Here is an 18,015-nt window from a genome sequence, read left to right as displayed (position 1 = left end):
CTACTACTATTACTCCACACATCGACCGCTATCCAGCATGCATCTAGAGTATTAAGTTCATAAGAACAGAGTAACGCTTTAAGCAAGATGACATGATGTAGAGGGATAAACTCATGCAATATGATATAAACCCCATCTTGTTATCCTCGATGGCAACAATACAATACGTGTCTTCCTGCCCCTACTGTCACTTGGAAAGGACACCGCAAGATTGAACCCAAAGCTAAGCACTTCTCCCATTGCAAGAAAGATCAATCTAGTAGGCCAAACCAAACTGATAATTCGAAGAGACTTGCAAAGAGAACCAATCATACATAAAAGAATTCAGAGAAGATTCAAATATTGTTCATAGATAAACTTGATCATAAACCCACAATTCATCGGTCTCAACAAACACACCGCAAAAGAAGATTACATCGAATAGATCTCCACGAGAGAGGGGGAGAACATTGTATTGAGATCCAAAAAGAGAGAAGAAGGCATCTAGCTAATAACTTTGGACCCGAAGGTCTAAGGTAAACTACTCACACATCATCAGAGAGGCTATGGTGTTGATGTAGAAGCCCCCCGTGATCGATCTCCCCTCCGGCAGAGCTCCGGAACAGGCCCCAAGATGGGATCTCACGGGTACAGAAGGTTGCGGCGGTGGAATTATGTTTTTGGCTCCGTATCTGGTAGTTTGGGGGTACCTAGGTATATATAGGAGGAAGAAGTACATCGATGGAGCAACGTGGGGCCCACGAGGATGGAGGGCGCGCCCTCCTAGTTGATGTCTTGATGTAGGGTCCAAGTCCTCTGGATCACGTTCGTTCCGACAATCACGTTCCCGAAGGTTTCATTCCGTTTGTACTCCGTTTGATATTCTTTTTCTGCGAAACTCTGAAATAGGCAAAAAACATCAATTCTGGGCTGGGCCTCCGGTTAATAGGTTAGTTGCAAAAGTAATATAAAAGTGTATAATAAGGCCCAATAATGTCCAAAACAGAATATAATATAGCATGGAGCAATCAAAAATTATAGAGACATTGGAGACGTATCACGTGGCTCTGACTGCCCGTGCACAAGTAAAGGGGTCAAAAGGAGAGCCCCTACTTTTGTACACCGACAGGAGCCCCCAGGCCTGGGCCACACATAAGCGCGACGCGTTGTTGGGCCAGGCCCAAAACGGTGCGTGGGCAGGCGGGGCGGATTTCCACCGCAGTAACTTTTCGTCCGCTGCGCTTCCCCACGACCCGCGTTGAACGCGCGACGTGGGGGTCGTGTGAGACATGGGCGGCATGCGTGGGGAGGTTCTCGCACGTATGCGTCACATGCAGTTAATGGGAAAGGAGGCGGCCCGCGCCTTCCGCGTAAAAAGGAATAACCGCGGGGGCGCTGCCCACTTTACCCCCTTTCCTGCGTCTCCTCCAATCTCAGAGCCGCCGCCCCCTTTCTTCCTCCTTCTCGAGCTCTCGCCTTTGCTCGCCGCCGCTGCGTCTCTGCCGTCTTATGTCTCTTGCTCCCCCTAGCCGCGATGGCGCCCAAATCCACCAAGGGCAAGGGAGTGGCCAGGGACGCCGGAGCGACGGAGCTGCTGGAGAGTGCGTTGGCGGCGCAGCAGACGCTGCTCGCCTACTTCCCCTCGACGGTCGACGTGTTCGAGCTCCAGGAGGCCTTCAAACCCCTGTGGGGGGTGAAGACGGGGGGAGAGACGACGGGGCATCCAGCCACGCGCGTCATCCCCGCCAATTGCACCGAGGCCGCCCCAAATCGGTACCCTTTCTTTGTCGACTACTTCTCCTGCGGGCTCTTTCCCCCCTTCTCCAATTTCTTCAACGATGTCATGCACACCTACGGCTTCCATCTTTTGGATTTTACTCCGAATGCAGTGGCGTGCATGGCTCTTTTCACGCACCTCTGCGAGGGCTTCGCCGGGGTGCATCACAACACGGCGCTCTTCCGCCACTAATTCTTCCCTCGATTCCAGCCGAGGGCACCATCTCCAGTTGTGTCGCCTGGATCCCATGGGCCAAGGGGGCATACCCAGAGGGCGCCATGAAGGAGAGGTGGGAAGAATGGCGGGGCCGGTGGTGCTGGATTGAAGAGAAGGACCCGCCGAACTTTTGCCGCGTCCACGACGCGCCGCCGGTTTGCCGGGGCGACTGGAGCGACATTCACGCAGACGATGCGAAGCTCATGGTCGCCACCACCAGGATCCTTCGCCTTACCGAGGCCGGGCTCACCCTTGAGATGATCGGGCGGATTTCATCTGCCACCGAATCGCTCCGCTGCATAACAAGGGGAGGCCGGCCTGGCTCTTCACGAACGCCGCCGACATCATGAGGCTTCGCCCCGGCCTCGACCACAACCTCACAGTGATGGGGCATGCCCACTTGTGTCAGTGGCTCTTGTAGCTCAACGTGAACTGCGACGGCGAGGTCGAGCGGACCGGCAAGGCCGCGAGGGCCGCTGCGAAGGCCGGCAAGGTCGCCAAGGGGCCTTTGTTCAAGTTGCCGGCAGGAGTGGTCCCGCTGAGCAACAACTCGCGCCGGACCGACATCATCGCCATGATGCCGGACTTCAACGCGCATGGCCTTGACCCGAGCTGGGTCGAGCCAGAGGAAATTCGAGTGCAGGAGTTTTTCGACACCTTGCATGAGGGGTACGTCACCGCTGAGCCGCGGCTCGTCCAGGACACCACCCAGGCGGAGCTGGACTACATTGCCGCCAGGGCGATGGAGGCGAAGCTTGCCGAGGAGGCCGGCAGCACCGGTGGCGTGGAGGACAAGGCGGCAGCGGAAGCGGAGGAGAAGGTGCTCGCCCAGTGGGCGGAGGCCGCTGGGGAGGCCAGCAGCGCCAGCACCGGGGCTCCTCTCGTCGAGGATGTGGTTGGCGAGTCATCGTCGGAGGAGGCCGAGGCCGTCGATCCTCCAGTCACGGGGAGATGGCGAATTTTGTGGCGGGCCACCTCCGGCGAGCCGGTCCGGCCCAGCAGGGCCGCGCAGCTGCGGCAGGCCCAGGAGACGTCGGCGCGCCAGACAAGGGCCGCGTCGGCGAAGAAAGTGGTGAAGGCCTTGGTGGCAAAGAAGAAAGCATCCGGTTCTTCTTCGTCCGGACGTGCCCAAACCCCACCTCCTTCCCCTCCTTCGGCGGACATTGACGCGGGGGTCGTCTTTGACTTTGGGTCCCTCAGCCCACGGAGGAAGAGGAAGGCAGCAGAGGAGGAGGAGGAGGAGGAGTAAGCTTTGCTTCCTCTTTTTGTCATCTCCGTTTCCTCAAACAGTGCCGCCTATCTTGAATTATTTTTATTTTGCAGGGACATGGAGACGCTGGCCTAGAGGGTGAAGAGGGCCAGGACCTCGACGAGCGGCCAGCCCCCGGCAGGCACCTCTGGCACACCACTAGTGGTGTTGAACAGTCCAGACAGCAGCCCCCGGCACAGCCCGCAGCGTAAGTTCATCACTCACCCCTTGTCAACATGTGTTGGGGTCATGATCTCTTGGAGCTGACCTTGCCGTGGTCGCAGGAGGAGGACACCAGCAGGAGGAGCCATAGAGGGCTACCCCAACACGCTGCCCCTATCGACCACGCCGCCCCGAGGGGCGTCCCCGGCAAGGGCGCCAAGCACCGAGCCCACGCACATGGAGGAGGAGGAGGAGAACTCGGGCGCCGGTGGCTTCGCCTCGGTGCCAAATGTTGGCGGGGAGGGGACCTCTGCTTCTCAGCCCGGTGTTGGTAAGCCGTTTGCCTCTCATTCCTGTTCTTTTTCTTTCCTTGCTGGCTCTTGGTCTTGGCTTTGCCTCATCCCCTTCTTGGTATCCAGATCGTCCGTCGGCGGACCAGGAGGACATAGACGCCGTCATCGAGGATGTCGCCAAGGACGCCATGGAAGAGGCTGAGAAGATCGCTGCCGAGGAGACCGCCAAGGGTGCTGCCGAAGACGCCGCCAAGGGGCCTACCGGGGAGGCCAGCAAGGCCGCCACCGAGGAGGAGGTGGTCGATGACCAGCCTTCCTCCTCCGTTGCCTCCGGCTCCGGTAGGTATCTGAGGGTGACCGGCGACCTCTTCGTTCACCTCCCAGGGTCGTCAAGCTCCAGGGCGCCCATCGAGGGAGAGGTGTTCGATGAGGAGGTGCTTGCTGCCGCCGGGCTCGAGGTTGTTGACGAACCGAGCACTGGTGGCGACGGCTCTCAGGAGGAGCGGCTTCTCCAGGCCATGGGCGCCAACTTCCGGAAGCTCCAGGCGCTCCACCGCGCCCGCCTGGACAAGGCCAAGTCTAGGATGGCAACGGTGGACAAGGCGGAGGCGGACCTCAAGGTGCGCGTCGCCGAGGCGCAGACTTGGTTCCGCCAAGCTAGTGAAGAGCTGAAGGCCGCCTAGGGCGAGCTGGCCAAGCGCGACGTGGAGCTAACCATGAAGCTGGCTGACATCGAGAAGGCCCAGGAGATGGCGGAGAGCTTTGCCGCCGCAGCCGAGGCCGCTCGGACCCAGCACCAGGCCACGCTGAACTCCCAGGAGGAAGACCTTGCCGCGCGTGAGGAGAAGGTTGCCGCAACGCTCTGCGGCAAGGATAAAGAGGTGGAGAAGCTCGTCGTGTAGCGGACCCAGGAGCTGGAGCAGAGGCACAGAGAGGCGCTCGATGCCCAGGCTTTGGTTCACGCCGGCAAGGTGAAGGAGCTGGAGGTGGAGCGGGACGAGCTGAAGGAGCAGGCCGTGAAGCTGTCCAAGGAGAAGGACACGCTCAACGGCGCCCTGACGGAGGCGCAGGGCGCAGCCGTCAGCAGGGCCGGGGAGCTCTCCGAGGCCAACAACTCCATCAAAGACCTCAAGCTGAAGCTGGAGGGTCTCGAGGGGATGCTGTCGGAGAGCAAGGCCCGGGAGGAGATCCTGGCCAAGGATCTGGAGAAGGAGAAGTAGCTGCGGAAGAACGAGGCCGCCAACCACAAGGATGTTGTGGACGGTCAGAACCGCTGGGTCGGCCGTCTCGTGGACGTCGCCGGCAGGATAACCGCGCAGCTAGCTACCATGGGGATGCCAAATGTAAGGTACGCCCCAGAGCGCAGCGGGACCACCAACGCCAAGCTGACCCTATTCTTCGAGGGTGTTCTCGGGGCCCTGGAGCAGTTCCACTCCAACAGGGCGGCTTCACTGGCCGACGAGAACCGAAGGCTCTGCCGGGGTGCCATTACGAAGGTCCTCACCAAGGTGGCGTACTGGAATCCCACCCTTGCCTTCGACGCCGCGCTAGAGAGCCTGCTGGAGGGTACTGACCTCGCGCCGCTCAGGGAGCGTATCGAGCCCATCATCAGCCTCATCGACGGAATTCAAAGGGTGGAGGGCCAGCGCCGGGATTAGGCACCCCGTTTCTTATCGCCGCTGCAGGTTCATGACCAAGACAATTTCTATCTTTAGTTAGAACCGCAGTAACAATTTGATGTAATATAACTCTGCAGTACTTTTGATATGATGCACGTTATTCTCCTGTTCAACCTTTCTTTGTATTTCCACCCTACGTTAACCGGGTAGGCTTACCGGTGCGTAAACCCAGGGCGGCGTCTTGAGGACGGATCCCCAATGGCCTGCCGGGTGTGCTTGCAGCCGAGCGAACCACCTTACCGCCCCCAACGCGACCGCTCGAACTGTCGAGCTTGACTCGAGTCAGAATCGAGAGCGCTGCCCGTTGTAGAAGGCTACCCTGCCCCTCTCGGCGCGGCCGCTTGAGCTGTTGAGCGGACTCGAAACAGAACTAGGGCATTGCCGATTGCGGGAGGGCCCCTTAGCGTGCAGGTTTTCCATACAAAGAACAAGCTCTCCGAGGGGAATAACCCTATATAAAAAGGAAATATTTAAAGTTTGGCATGACTTAGCTTTCCTGTCGCCGCACTGGCGCCCTTCGGTCTTGCAGGCTGTGCCATTCCCTTGGCCGCCTTCTTCGGAAGCCATGGCCATGAGGAACTGCTAGGCTAACTGCTAGACCGGATTCTCACAACAGCGCCCCCTACCTGGTGCGCCAAAGATGTTGGTGGAAAACGACACATATGGGATCACAAGAATCCCTACTACGGTTGTCGGGGCATGGGGTCGTGAGAAGAGCAGGATTAACAGTCAACACAAGGATCGTTTACCCAGGTTCGGGTCGCGAGGATGCGTAATACCCTAGTCCTGCTTTGGTGTGTATATGAGAGAGTTCTTGAGCTCTCGAACTAGCTATGGTGGCTGTGTAGTCCAAAAGAGCCGAATCCCCCTCCAGTACGCCATGGGCCTCCTTTTATTGTCGAAAGGGGCTGCCACAGTGGCACACAGGAGGTGGAAAGATATACAGTGTTGCGAGCTTATCGCACGTGTTATAGGACAAGACACATTTAATGCGTAGCTTAGGTGTCCTTTAGCTTTATCGGGGACGGGAGCGAGGCCCGTCCCGTCCGTTGCCGCCTCGCCTTGCTTCGACACGTGCCCAGGCCAGCGATGCATGTGGCGCCATGTAGGCAGGCAGGCAGCTGAGGTGGCGCGGTGGTTGGGTCTTAACGAAGATCTGCATGCCACCACGCAGGTGCTTGCTGAGTTGGCGTAGAGGCCACCCGTCGCCACGTAAGTGCCTGCCCAGCTGGTTGAGCTAGCAGCTGCTTGGGGACGGCGGAGGAGTCTTGGTCGACGCGGGCCTGGCTGTGGCCCCGCTGACGCCCTCGGCAAGGGCCTTGCCGGGGGGGGCGGCAAGGGTCTTGCCGTGGCGTTGTGGTCGTCCACGGCAAGGCGCTTGCCGGGGGTATTGTGGATCTCCTCGGCAAGGATCCCGCCGAGGGTCGCCATCTTCTGGTTCTCACATGATCTCATATATCTATGGTCTTGACAAAGATCTGCATGCCACCACGGAGGTGCCTCCCGAGCCCTGGTCCCAACGCAGTTGGTTGGGTTGGAACCCGTGGGCTCAAGGGTGGCTCACTCTGTTGGCGTCGGGCATGCCGCCCTGACAAGGCCCTTGCCGGGGCCGCCGAGGCTGCCCCAGCAAGGGTCTGGCCGGGGGAGCCTGCTTCGCCCTTCCGTCTTTTGTGTCCTTGGTCTTGGCGTTGTTTTGGCCACCTTGTGCTTTGGATTCTCTCCGGCTTCCCTCCTTTACCCTGCTATGTGCGGCCGTGGCGCACGGCTCTGACTGCCCGTGCACAAGTAAAGGGGTTAAAAGGAGAGCCCCTACTTTTGTACACCGACATATACTAACAGCAAAAAAGTGGCAATAAGAGCATGGGGGCAGGGGGCATCCGGATAGTGGGTGCACCAGTACGATGTACCTCCACGGACGCATAGAGTGGTGAGGGGGATGGTTTCCCAGAGCTACAAATACCCAAGCAGCATATGTGGATTACGTCCCATTTTTGTTCTCTTTAGCCACCTTTTTCCTGTGTGAGGACAACAAACCGATCAACCTGGTCATTCTCTATTGCGTTGTCATGCCTTTCTACCCTTTTTTAACCAAGAGACAAGAGACTCGTTCCTTAGCTACTGACTTTCCCCTTTTCAACTAAGATCCAGGTTCGATACCTAGTCTTTTTGATAGTACTTCCTCCCTTTCTTTCCTTATTCAAACCAGACATGGATTAGTCTACATGAAGTAGGGTTTCCTTTAATAGTGCAAATTAAGGTTTTTGCCTGCATGACCAGCAGAGCAGAGGATAGTAAATTGGGGATATGGGGGAGTGGAAAAAATCCACATGCAGCGTCATGGCAGATGGTGCAAAAGAACAAGGGTATGGCTCGAAAAGAGGTAGCATACCCGAGGGTCGGAGGGAAGTGGCTTCGCTCGTGGTTGTCGTCCTTCGCACACACTACGGCAGTGAGCTTGGGGATGGAGGCCATCCCGCGCCAGCGCTAGGTCTGAGAGGATGGCCTTGTCGTCGATCAGTGCGTGACCTCGCTTGCCGACGACGAGTGCGTCAACACTGCACGTCCTTTTCTTCCCTGGTAGACGGGATCCTGGCGGATCTGTGACCACCGGTGAGGAGGGAGAGAGAGGGGCCACCGCCATCTTTTTCAGATCTGGAGAGAGGGTGATACACTACAAAAAAAGACACATCCGTGACATTTTGGGCTATATGACACTTCTATGACGATAATTGTGACAAAACCCGGTATCATCATAAATGTGGTGGGCTCCTACTTCTATGAAAAAAATCATGACAGAAAATGGGCTTTTCGTCCTGGGCGGGCCGGACACGCACCTGCATGACATTCTTTGGGCCGTCCATGACGGAAAAAACCGTGGTAGAAGCGAGGGTGAGGAAAATTTCGGGGAGTTCCCGGTTACGGTCGGAGGTCGGGGGCCGAGCGATGTGCGTTTCTCTCATACACGTACGCGCGTGTGTGCGAGGCGTTGGCTCTAACTGAACCCGAGCGAGGCGGTGGGCTCTAACTGAACCCGAGCGATTGCACTGCAGGCTACGCGTTACTGAACCCGAGCGATCGATCGATGGCTGTTAACTGAACCCGATCGAGCGATTCCTTCGCTAGTGCTCCTAACTGAAGCCGATCGATGCTGCCTCTGGGATGAATAGTGAGCGTTGCGGGGGGGGGGGGGGGGTTGGATGAACAGTGAGCGGTGGCGTTGCCTCTGGATGAACAGTACCGCGTGGTGTGGAGGGCTGGATGAATAGTAGATGGTGGAGGGGTGGCCGTGGAGGGGTGGTTGAACAGGAACCCGTGGTGTGGAGGGCTGGATGAACAGTAGACGGTGGAGGGGTGGTTGAACAGTAGCCGGTGGAGTAGCGCGCGGTGGAGGCGGGATGAACAGGAGCCCGTGGAGGCTGGAGGCGGTCGATGGTAGCCCGTGGAGGCTGGAGGAGGCCGACGGTGGAGATGAACAGTATCCCGTGGAGTCCCGTTTTGCGGTACGCCACACCCCTCCCGATGAACAGGACCCCCGTTTCGACCGTAGGAGGTCCGTTTCGTCCGTTTTGCGGCACGCCACACCCCTCCCGATCAACAAGACCCCCGTTTCGACCGTAGGAGGTCCGTTTCGTCCGTTTTGCGGTATGCCAGACCCCTCCTGATGAACAGGATCCCGTTTCGAACATGGCCGGTCGAACACAAGGCCGTTTCCTCCGTTCTGCGGTACGCAAGGCCTCGTTTCCAATGCCTGTTCCGTCCAAGCCCTCCCGATGAACACGACCACACATTCCGTTCCAACCCAGCCGGTTGGCTCCCACGCATTCCGTTGCCTCCCGATGAACACGACGCATTCCGTTGCCTCCCCATGAACACGACGCATTCCGTTGCCTCCCCATGAACACGACGACGACGCTGTTTCTCTGTTCCGACCCAGCCATGTCAACGAGCCCTCGCCGTATGTATGTGCGAGTAGGCGTTCGAGACCCCGCCCATATGTACGCATACGTGGCCGTATTTTCTTTCTTGCACCCTGGCCGCTATACGTACGTGTACATGCTACGTGCACGCCTCTACTATGACACGTGCGCGCCTCTACATCCACCAGTATATATGTACGTACACTTTCGCTACCAGAATGACAACGCTACGCATGCTTCGGTGGGTCCCGACTGTCAGGCACTTCCTTGCGTGCAAAGATGTAGCTGGTGGGTCCCAGCAATTAGGGGGGCGAATCATTTTTTTTTGCCCGGACGCACTTCCTGGCGTGCGAAGGTGTAGCTGGTGGGTCCCAGTAGTCAGGGGGGAAATGTTTTTTCACGAAATACGGTGGCCCATCTGGTGGGTCCCCGCTGTCAGGTGGAGGAATAATTATTTTGCGCGTAATAAGGAGGCACTTCCTTGCTGCGGCCGTGGACCCAGGTGTCAGCGCCTCCACGCACAGTACTCTTCTGATGGAAGTCAGTCGTTAACCACATTGACCACGCCGCGCCGGGAGCACCACGGCAGTGGACGACGGCTAGGCCTAGGAAGGGGACGACACGGAGGCTGGGAAGACTCGGCAGTTGTTTCCCACGGGGAGGGGACTACGACTGTACGAGGGTTTACTGGTTCGTCTGCCGTCACCGGAGAATAACAGCAGGTGTGGGTGAGTAGAGGGATGGCTAGGCCAGCGATGGGAGTACGGTGGGGCGGTGAGTCCTGCGCGACAGCACAGCCGGCCGCGGGGAGGAGGGAGCAGGCAGTCCCGCCAATGCTTGTTTGAGTGGCTGGAGCAGGAAGAGCAGAGATTGAAGAAGCACGACGGCCGTTGGATGGACATCCAACAGTCAGTGCTTGTGCGTCAACCTTTTTTAGGAAAGCCTCAAATCTGTGGAAAACAGCATACAACCCATCTGCCATTATTTCTAATAATTTACAGCCCATTTGCTAATTCTTAAGGTTTTTTTGGAGCCCATATTCTTTTTGTTAGCATTACAGCCCATATTGTGGCCACGGTTAAAAAATTATACGAAATTTTGCATATTTCGGTGCGGTCCGAACTGTTTTTAATCCCGAAATTTCGACTCACATTCAAACTGATTTTAAAAATAAATGTATATCAATATAAAATCCAACAAATTCTCCACGCATAAAAATTAATGTAATTTAAAATCTTGAAATGAAAAAAAGATATTTGAAACTAATTGCCGGTTTGATGTGTTTTAAAAATGTACAACCCATTTCTCATTACTGATGGGCCATTTTCTCGGCCAGCCGAATGAAAGCTCTCCTCGTCTTGAAAGATTTGCAGCCCAACAGGCCTGACAAAGCGACTTACTTGGCAAATCACAAAAAAACTGGGCTGTGGCCGTGGACCCAGCTGTCAGCCTCTCCACGTACAGTACTCTTCCGATGGAAGTCGTTCCTTGACCACGTTGACCACGCCGCGCGGAGAGCACCACGGCGGTGGACGACGGCGAGGCCTAGGAAGGGGACGACGCGGAGCCGGGGAAGACGCGGCAGTGGAAGCCCGCGCGGAGAGGAGTACGAGGGTTCACTGGTTCGGCTGCGGTGTGAGGCTGCCGTCGCCGCAGGGCCTGGCCAGCGGTGGGAATAGTAGGGGGCGGTGAGGCCTCTGCGGCAGCACAGCCGGCCACGGGAGGCAGGAGCATGCGGCACGACCGGCGCTGCTTTGGGCGGCTGGAGCAAGAAGACCAGAGGTTGAAGAAGCACTACGGCCGTTGGATGGACATCGTACGGTCACTGGAGCTAGAATCGTTCATATTGACTAAGTTGACAAAGCCCTTCATCCCCGTCAACTTAGTAGGCCCACAAGTCAGCCTCCCACCAAGGTGGGTCCCAGCTAGCCGGGGGAGTATTCATTTTTTTGTGCGTAATAAGGAGGCACTTCCGGTGGGTCCGAGCTGACAGCGGGGGGAACGTTTTTTTCACGAAATACGGTGGCCCGTCCGGTGGGTCCCAGCAGTCAGGGGGAAACGATTTTTTTCGCAAAATACTGGTGGCCCGTCCGGTGGGTCCCCGCTGTCAGGTGGAGGAATAATTATTTTCCGCGTAATAAGGAGGCACTTCCTTGCGGCTGCCGTGGACCCAGCTGTCAGCCTCTCCACGTACAGTACTCTTCCGATGGAAGTCGGTCGTTGACCACATTGACCACGCCGCGCCGAGAGCACCACGGCGGTGGACGACGGCGAGGCCTAGGAAGGGGACGACGCGGAGCCGGGCAAGACGCGGCAGTGGATGCCCACGCGGAGAGGAGTACGAGCGTTCACTGGTTCGGCTGCGGTGTGAGGCTGCCGTCGCCGCAGAATAACAGGGGGTGTGGGTGAGTGGAGGGATGGCCTGGCCAGTGGTGGGAGTAGTATGGGGGCGGTGAGGCCTCCGCGGTAGCACAGCCGGCCACGGGAGGCAGGAGCAGGCGGCACGACCGGCGCTGCTTTGGGCGGCTGGAGCAAGAAGACCAGAGGTTGAAGAAGCACTATGGCCGTTGGATGGACATCATACGGTCACTGGAGTATTGACTAAGTTGACAAAGCCCTCCGTCCCCGTCAACTTAGTAGGCCCACAAGTCAGCCCAACAATATGGTGGGTCCCAGCTAGCAGGGGGTATTCATTTTTTTGGGCGTAATAAGGAGGCACTTCCTTGCGTGCGAAGATATAGCTGGTGGGTCTGACCTGTCAGCGGGGGGAACGTTTTTTCGCGAAATACAGAGGCCCTTCCTGTGGGTCCTAGCTGTCAGGTGGAGGAATCATTATTTTGCGCGTAATAAGGAGGCATTTCCTTGCGTGCGGCCGTGGACCCAGCTGTCAGCCTCTCCACGTACAGTCCACTTCCGATGGATGTCGTTCATTGACCACGTTGACCAGGCCGCGCCGAGAGCACCAGGGCGGTGGACGACGGCGAGGCCTAGGAAGGGAATGACACGGAGCCAGGGAATACTCGGCAGTTGTTTCCCACGCGGAGGAGTACGAGGGTTTACTAGTTCGTCTGCCGTCGCCGGAGAATAACAGCATGTGTGGGTGAGTAGAGGGATGGCTAGGCCAGCGATGGGAGTACGGTGGGGCCGTGAGGCCTGCGCGGCAGCATAGCCGGCCGCGGGAGGAGGGAGCAGGCAGTCCCGCCGGCGCTTGTTTGAGCGGCTGGAGCATGAAGAGCAGAGATTGAAGAAGCACGACAGCCGTTGGATGGACATCCAACAGTCACTGCTCTCGTGTGTTGACTAAGTTGACAGGGCGTTGCGTGTGCGTCAACCTTTTTTTATGAAAGCATACGCGTCAACCTGTAGTAGGCGCACAAGTCAGCCTCAAATCTGTGGAAAACAGCATACAACCCATCTGCCATTATTTCTAATAATGTACAGCCCATTTGCTAATTCTTAAGAATTTTTTGGAGCCCATCTTCTTTTTGTTAGCATTACACCCCATATTGTGGCCACGGTTAAAAAGTATACGAAATTTTGCATATTTCGGTGCGGTCAACTGTTTTTAATCCAGAAATATCGATTCACATTCAAACTATTTTGAAAAATAATTTATATAAATATAAAATCCAAATAATTGTCCACGCATAAAAATCAATGGAATTTAAGATCTTGTAATGAAAAAAATTGAAACTAATTCCCGGTTTGATGTGTTTTAAAAATGTACAGCCCATTTCTGGGCAAACTGAATGAAACTCTCCTCGTCTTGAAAGATTTGCAGCCCAGCAGGGCCGATAAAGCAAGTAGGCCTTGTTTGGGTATTTCTTTAAAAAAATAGAACTGGGCTAGCCATTTTCAGCAAGAAAAAAACACAACTGGGCTCATGATGTGGTAAACATAAATAAAACCCTGGCTAGACGGGCCACAGCCCCCGCACAGCCCCGTTGTTACCCTGATCCGTCGCTAAAACTAGTATAAATAACAACTGCTTGTTCCTCAAAAAAAACTGCGCGACTTGATGGGTCCCTGGTGTCAGCCGCTCGTAGTGTAATTCTCTCGTTTATTGACTACGTTGACAATGGCGTGAGCCCCATATGTCCAACCATTAGGAGGAACCATATTTTTGGGCTTGTACTATAGAGGCACTTGCTTGCGTACTGCCATGACGCTGGTGGGTCCCTACTGTCATCCTCTCCACGTACAGTCATCTCCTTGTTCCTCTCAGTTGTTGACGACGTTGACAACGCAAGAGGGCGGCGCACCGCGCACGGCGAGCGAACCAAGGCCGCAAGGCAGAGGACGACGGCGAGGCCTCGGACGGAACGAACAGGAGCCGCTGAAAAGGGCAACAACATCTAACTCCAACACTGTTTTCGGAAGTCACAGTCAAATGGATCGGTCAGGTCCATAGAATGAACATCCTGGGTAGTAAAATTTACTGGATTATGACCACAATATGTTGTAAATAGAAGCCCGGCACGTTCAGAAGCTCTTTTGCCCACCTGAAACTCCTTTTTTTGCTCTTCGACATACCCATCCGTCAAAACCATGCTGCTGATAAACTTAAGCCTGATGGACAATAGTAACCTCGCATTCAGCAGGAAGAATGTGACAAATCTTGTGTTTGCACGGTTGGCTACATATCGTTCTAGCGTTATTGTCTTCAATCGAATCTCATGAGAAGTGAGAAAATCCCGATGCTTACGAATCCACCGGTTGGTTATAACTTTCTTACCCTGTCCTGTTGCTTAAATAGACATGAAGATTGAAAACAGTTAAGGTCTAAAAGAAGAGTGTCGAAAGAGCAACAGCTGAACGGTTAATTCTAGTACACTATATGCGGGCTTCCAATGTGCGTGAAATTATCACCTTTATATACAACTTCTCCAGACATGGAAAGCATTGCAGCAAGCCAATAATCTTGTTCAGATCAAAACTATTCATTTGGATATATAAGATCTTGACAGAATCCAGCACCATTGATAGGCCATCCATGGAGAAACTCTTCATTGAGCATAGAACATAATATTAGTACAAAATGTGTACTCCAAGATGATATATAAATTATGCGCAGAAATTTAAAATGCAGCTTATGGTTACAAGTGTAGATGATAATATAAAGTACCTGAAGAACTGTGGAGCCAAACACCATATTGAAATGAGCACAGAGATCATGTATTACACCCAAGGTCTCCAGTTTAGGCGCAGAGAGGACGGTTATTTGCAACGGTGAATAACTAGAATCAAGGATCAACCTTTGAAGTGAAGGGGCATCTTGGATGATGAGCTGCCTTCCGTCAAAAGAAATTCCAATTCTTACAAGGTTAGGCGACTTTATTTGGAGACAACCGATTCTAACTGTGAAAACAAGCACCAAGCACTCCAGCGCAGGGCAACTGGAGTGGATGATGCTGTGCAATGAGGCCTCCGATATACGAACCCGCACAAGTGAAAGTTTCTTGAGAAATGGGAGTCGAAGGTTTAGTACCAGATTGTCTGGTAGGTAGCACAGCGCAAAGGTGGCGGTGTGGAGAGAGGACGAAAACCGCGAGATGGACATCGGTGCTGAGGGCACAAGTTCATGGCGTTCGGTATGTGGTATGTGATTTCCAGGGGAATAGTAGAACTCAAGCAGCTGTAGTTCTGTGAATTCAGGGGATTTCAGCCAGGCGTCCACCGTGCAGGGCATGGTATGCTTGCTCAGGTAGCATGACGGGATGCAGAGGCTTTGAACGGAGCCCTGGTGGGAGGAGATGATGGCTCTGGGGATTTCAAAATCATTGAAGAGAGATAGCTGACGACAGTCGAGATTAAGGGGCACGGCGCGCCATAGAGGGCGCCACCGAATTGAGAGGACTTGGGTGCGGCAGCAATCCTTGGTGGGGAGAAGCGAGATGATCTCCCCAAGGACGGCGTCCGGGAGATCGCTGATGCGGTCCACCCGAGATTCTACGGGTTCCTGGGATCCGGTGGGGGCGGGGTCGCCGCTTCTCCCCGCGCTGCCGGGTGCGGGATCTACAACAGGCGTCGCCGCTGGCGGGAGCCTCATCTTCTTGGCGCTGGGGTCAGCCGACTCCATTTTCCTCGAGGGCGTCGCGTCGCGCTCACGGATTTGAGCAGAGTAACGAATGACGAGCCTAGTTGTAGTGCGAGCGAAGAAGAAGGGGAGCTGGGGGTTTTCTGTAGGAGTGAGGAAGAAGGGGAGCTGGGGTTTTCTGTAGGAGTGAGGTGAGGAATTTGGGGGTACGAGTGGAGCGAGCTGACGTGAGGTGGGTGGGAGCGAGGAGGAAGAAGAGCACCCAGGTTTTTTTGGGGGGGGGGGCGGTGTGCTGGGTGTGGGTAGCGCCTCTCATTCAGTAAATATATGGGCTTTTGAATTGATTTTACTATTTACTAGTGTGGATGGGCTGTTTTGTCTTGGGCCCAGAGAAACAATTACTACTAGTACAGTGGAGACACTCTACAGCTACCCAGAAAAACAATTACTACTAGTACAGTGGAGACACTCTACCGCTTCTGGCTCCTCCTAGGTCATTGAAACGTCTCCCTCTACTGAATGCCGTTATACTTTTGTTCACCGACATGCGGGCCATGCAGCGCGCGGGCCCAAATGCCATCCACCAAATTAGAAGGCAGTATGCAGGCGGAGAGTCACCCCGGTCGTAGCGCGGCAGTAACGAGCCGTCGTATCACAAAACCCCACCTCCCCGCAGTCTAAGTTTGACGGACGAAGCAACCATCATTTCACTCTTCGCTGAATCCCCTTCTCCCTCACCGTCTTCAAGAAAGGCAACACTCGCATCTGCCACTGTTCTTCTCTCCGAACGAAGGGAAGGTAAGCGGATCCGTGATGTTGGTATATTTTCGTTCAGAGAAAAAAAAGAACTTTTGCAAAGCAGTAACCGATCCTCACTCTCTTTTTTTTTTTATTTTCATTGCGATTGTGTTTTCCTTTCAGTGGTCTCCTAGTATTCGTCAGTTTCATGATGGACCAAGGAGAACCAGGCAAAGATCTGCCGATATTGGAGCAGACGCGGGAGGCTGATCCCCACGAGACAGAGAGCTCCAAGAAGATGGAGGCAACCACCGAGCTGACCCCAGATACGCTCACGGCCACTACTGAGATGGTCAACGCCCCGTTTGAGGTTACAGCCCCCCGTGGCACTGCAGGAGCAGTTTTCCCCCTTCGAGGATGTGTCCCCCCCCCGCTGAGCTGCCCAAGGTGATTTCCTTCTTTGCCGATCTCGATTGTGGTTTTTCATCTAAGTATGTGGTGATTTTTTTAGAAAAGGAAGTATGTGGTGATTAATAATGCAAAATTTTATTAGCTTCGATGCCATGCTATACATAGTGGTTTAAATAACTTGTGTTTCTTATACTGAAAAGTAATTCAGAATTTGTTTCTGTTTCAATTAGAGCCCTGATGCAGACAAGGATTGTGTGGTTGTACATGTCACTCGCTATGAGGCGGATGACCTGAATATACGCACTGGGAAAACAGAGTTCTTAGGCTGTTGGATCCTGGAAGCCATTTGCGGTTATACCAATGAAGAGTTGTATTCCAGCCTCACTGTTGTCAGGCGTGTTGTCCAGGGTGTACTGAAGCACAAGAAGTTCAAAGCTACTCCTTCGTTTGTGAGGCATACTGTTCTTGTCAAGCTTACGCAGGAAGATGACGTGGCATGCCTCCACAAACAAGTTTATCAGTGGCAAGGCCACAAGGTTGTCTTCATGAAGGTTCACAGGATTGAGCTGCTGCGGGACGTCCTCGATGATGTTCATGGCAAGGTCCGTCTTGTGTCCAGCCCAAATTAGATCGAGGCATGAAATAGTTGCCCCAGCTAGTGTTTAATAGTAGTTTGGATTGTGTCTAATTATCCGAACCTTGCCTGTTATCGACCCCTCTGGGGCTAGTACTCTGTTTGAATCCGTCTATGGGAACTGCTGCTACTTTTGTGTGCCCGTGAATCATGTGAGAACCATCGTAATTGTTGCCGAAACAGATGCGTCCTCACTAGTTTTTTCATGAATATGGCATGGTAAGACATAAGTTGTCACGGTTTATCATACGAGCAGTGTGTGTTTTGATGAAATAGAGCACTCGTTCGAGAACCGTGCGCCGACGTATACATAAGTACTTGTAAACACTGTTGGTGCTACCCCACTTGTAAGCAGTTGTGCAAAACACGGCACATTGGCTCAGCTCGCTTCAACACTAGGCTATCGACCAGCTAACAATCAACAATCTGTTGTCTGACATATAAGCAACTATGTATCTTGTTACAGTGGTTCATGCAGTTAATTGAGGCCACAATGTAATAAATTCCAAACGTTCACACGCTAGTCCAGCGCTCATGTGGAACACTCACATTAAACTCGTCTTCATAAAAAACTTGAAAAGCATAAGTTAAGCAATTTTATACATCTCAATGATTCATAGAACATAACAAACATATACTAGTTCACAGCAAAAGACAAAGTTGTGAGAAGGTTTACAAATCAGGAAAAAACAAGCAAGGCTTCTCTGAGCAAAGGGCCTCCCGGCAGGCTTAAATTTCCTGGAGTTCACTCTGGTTTTTTCTTGTTGCCACCATCCAGGGTTAGGTTCTCTCATTCCAGAATAACCAATTATAATTGTGGTCTCAGCTGGAATGCTGAACTGAACCATGCAGTGTACTGACCAGCTGAAATGCTTGTGCATTCCACTAAATTTAAGCACCGCTATTTGCAGAAATAAGCAGAC

The sequence above is a fragment of the Triticum aestivum genome, chromosome 1D (assembly GCF_018294505.1).
Source record: "Triticum aestivum cultivar Chinese Spring chromosome 1D, IWGSC CS RefSeq v2.1, whole genome shotgun sequence".
NCBI classification, from domain to species: Eukaryota; Viridiplantae; Streptophyta; class Magnoliopsida; order Poales; family Poaceae; genus Triticum; species Triticum aestivum.
Note: the sequence above shows the minus strand (reverse complement) of the source record.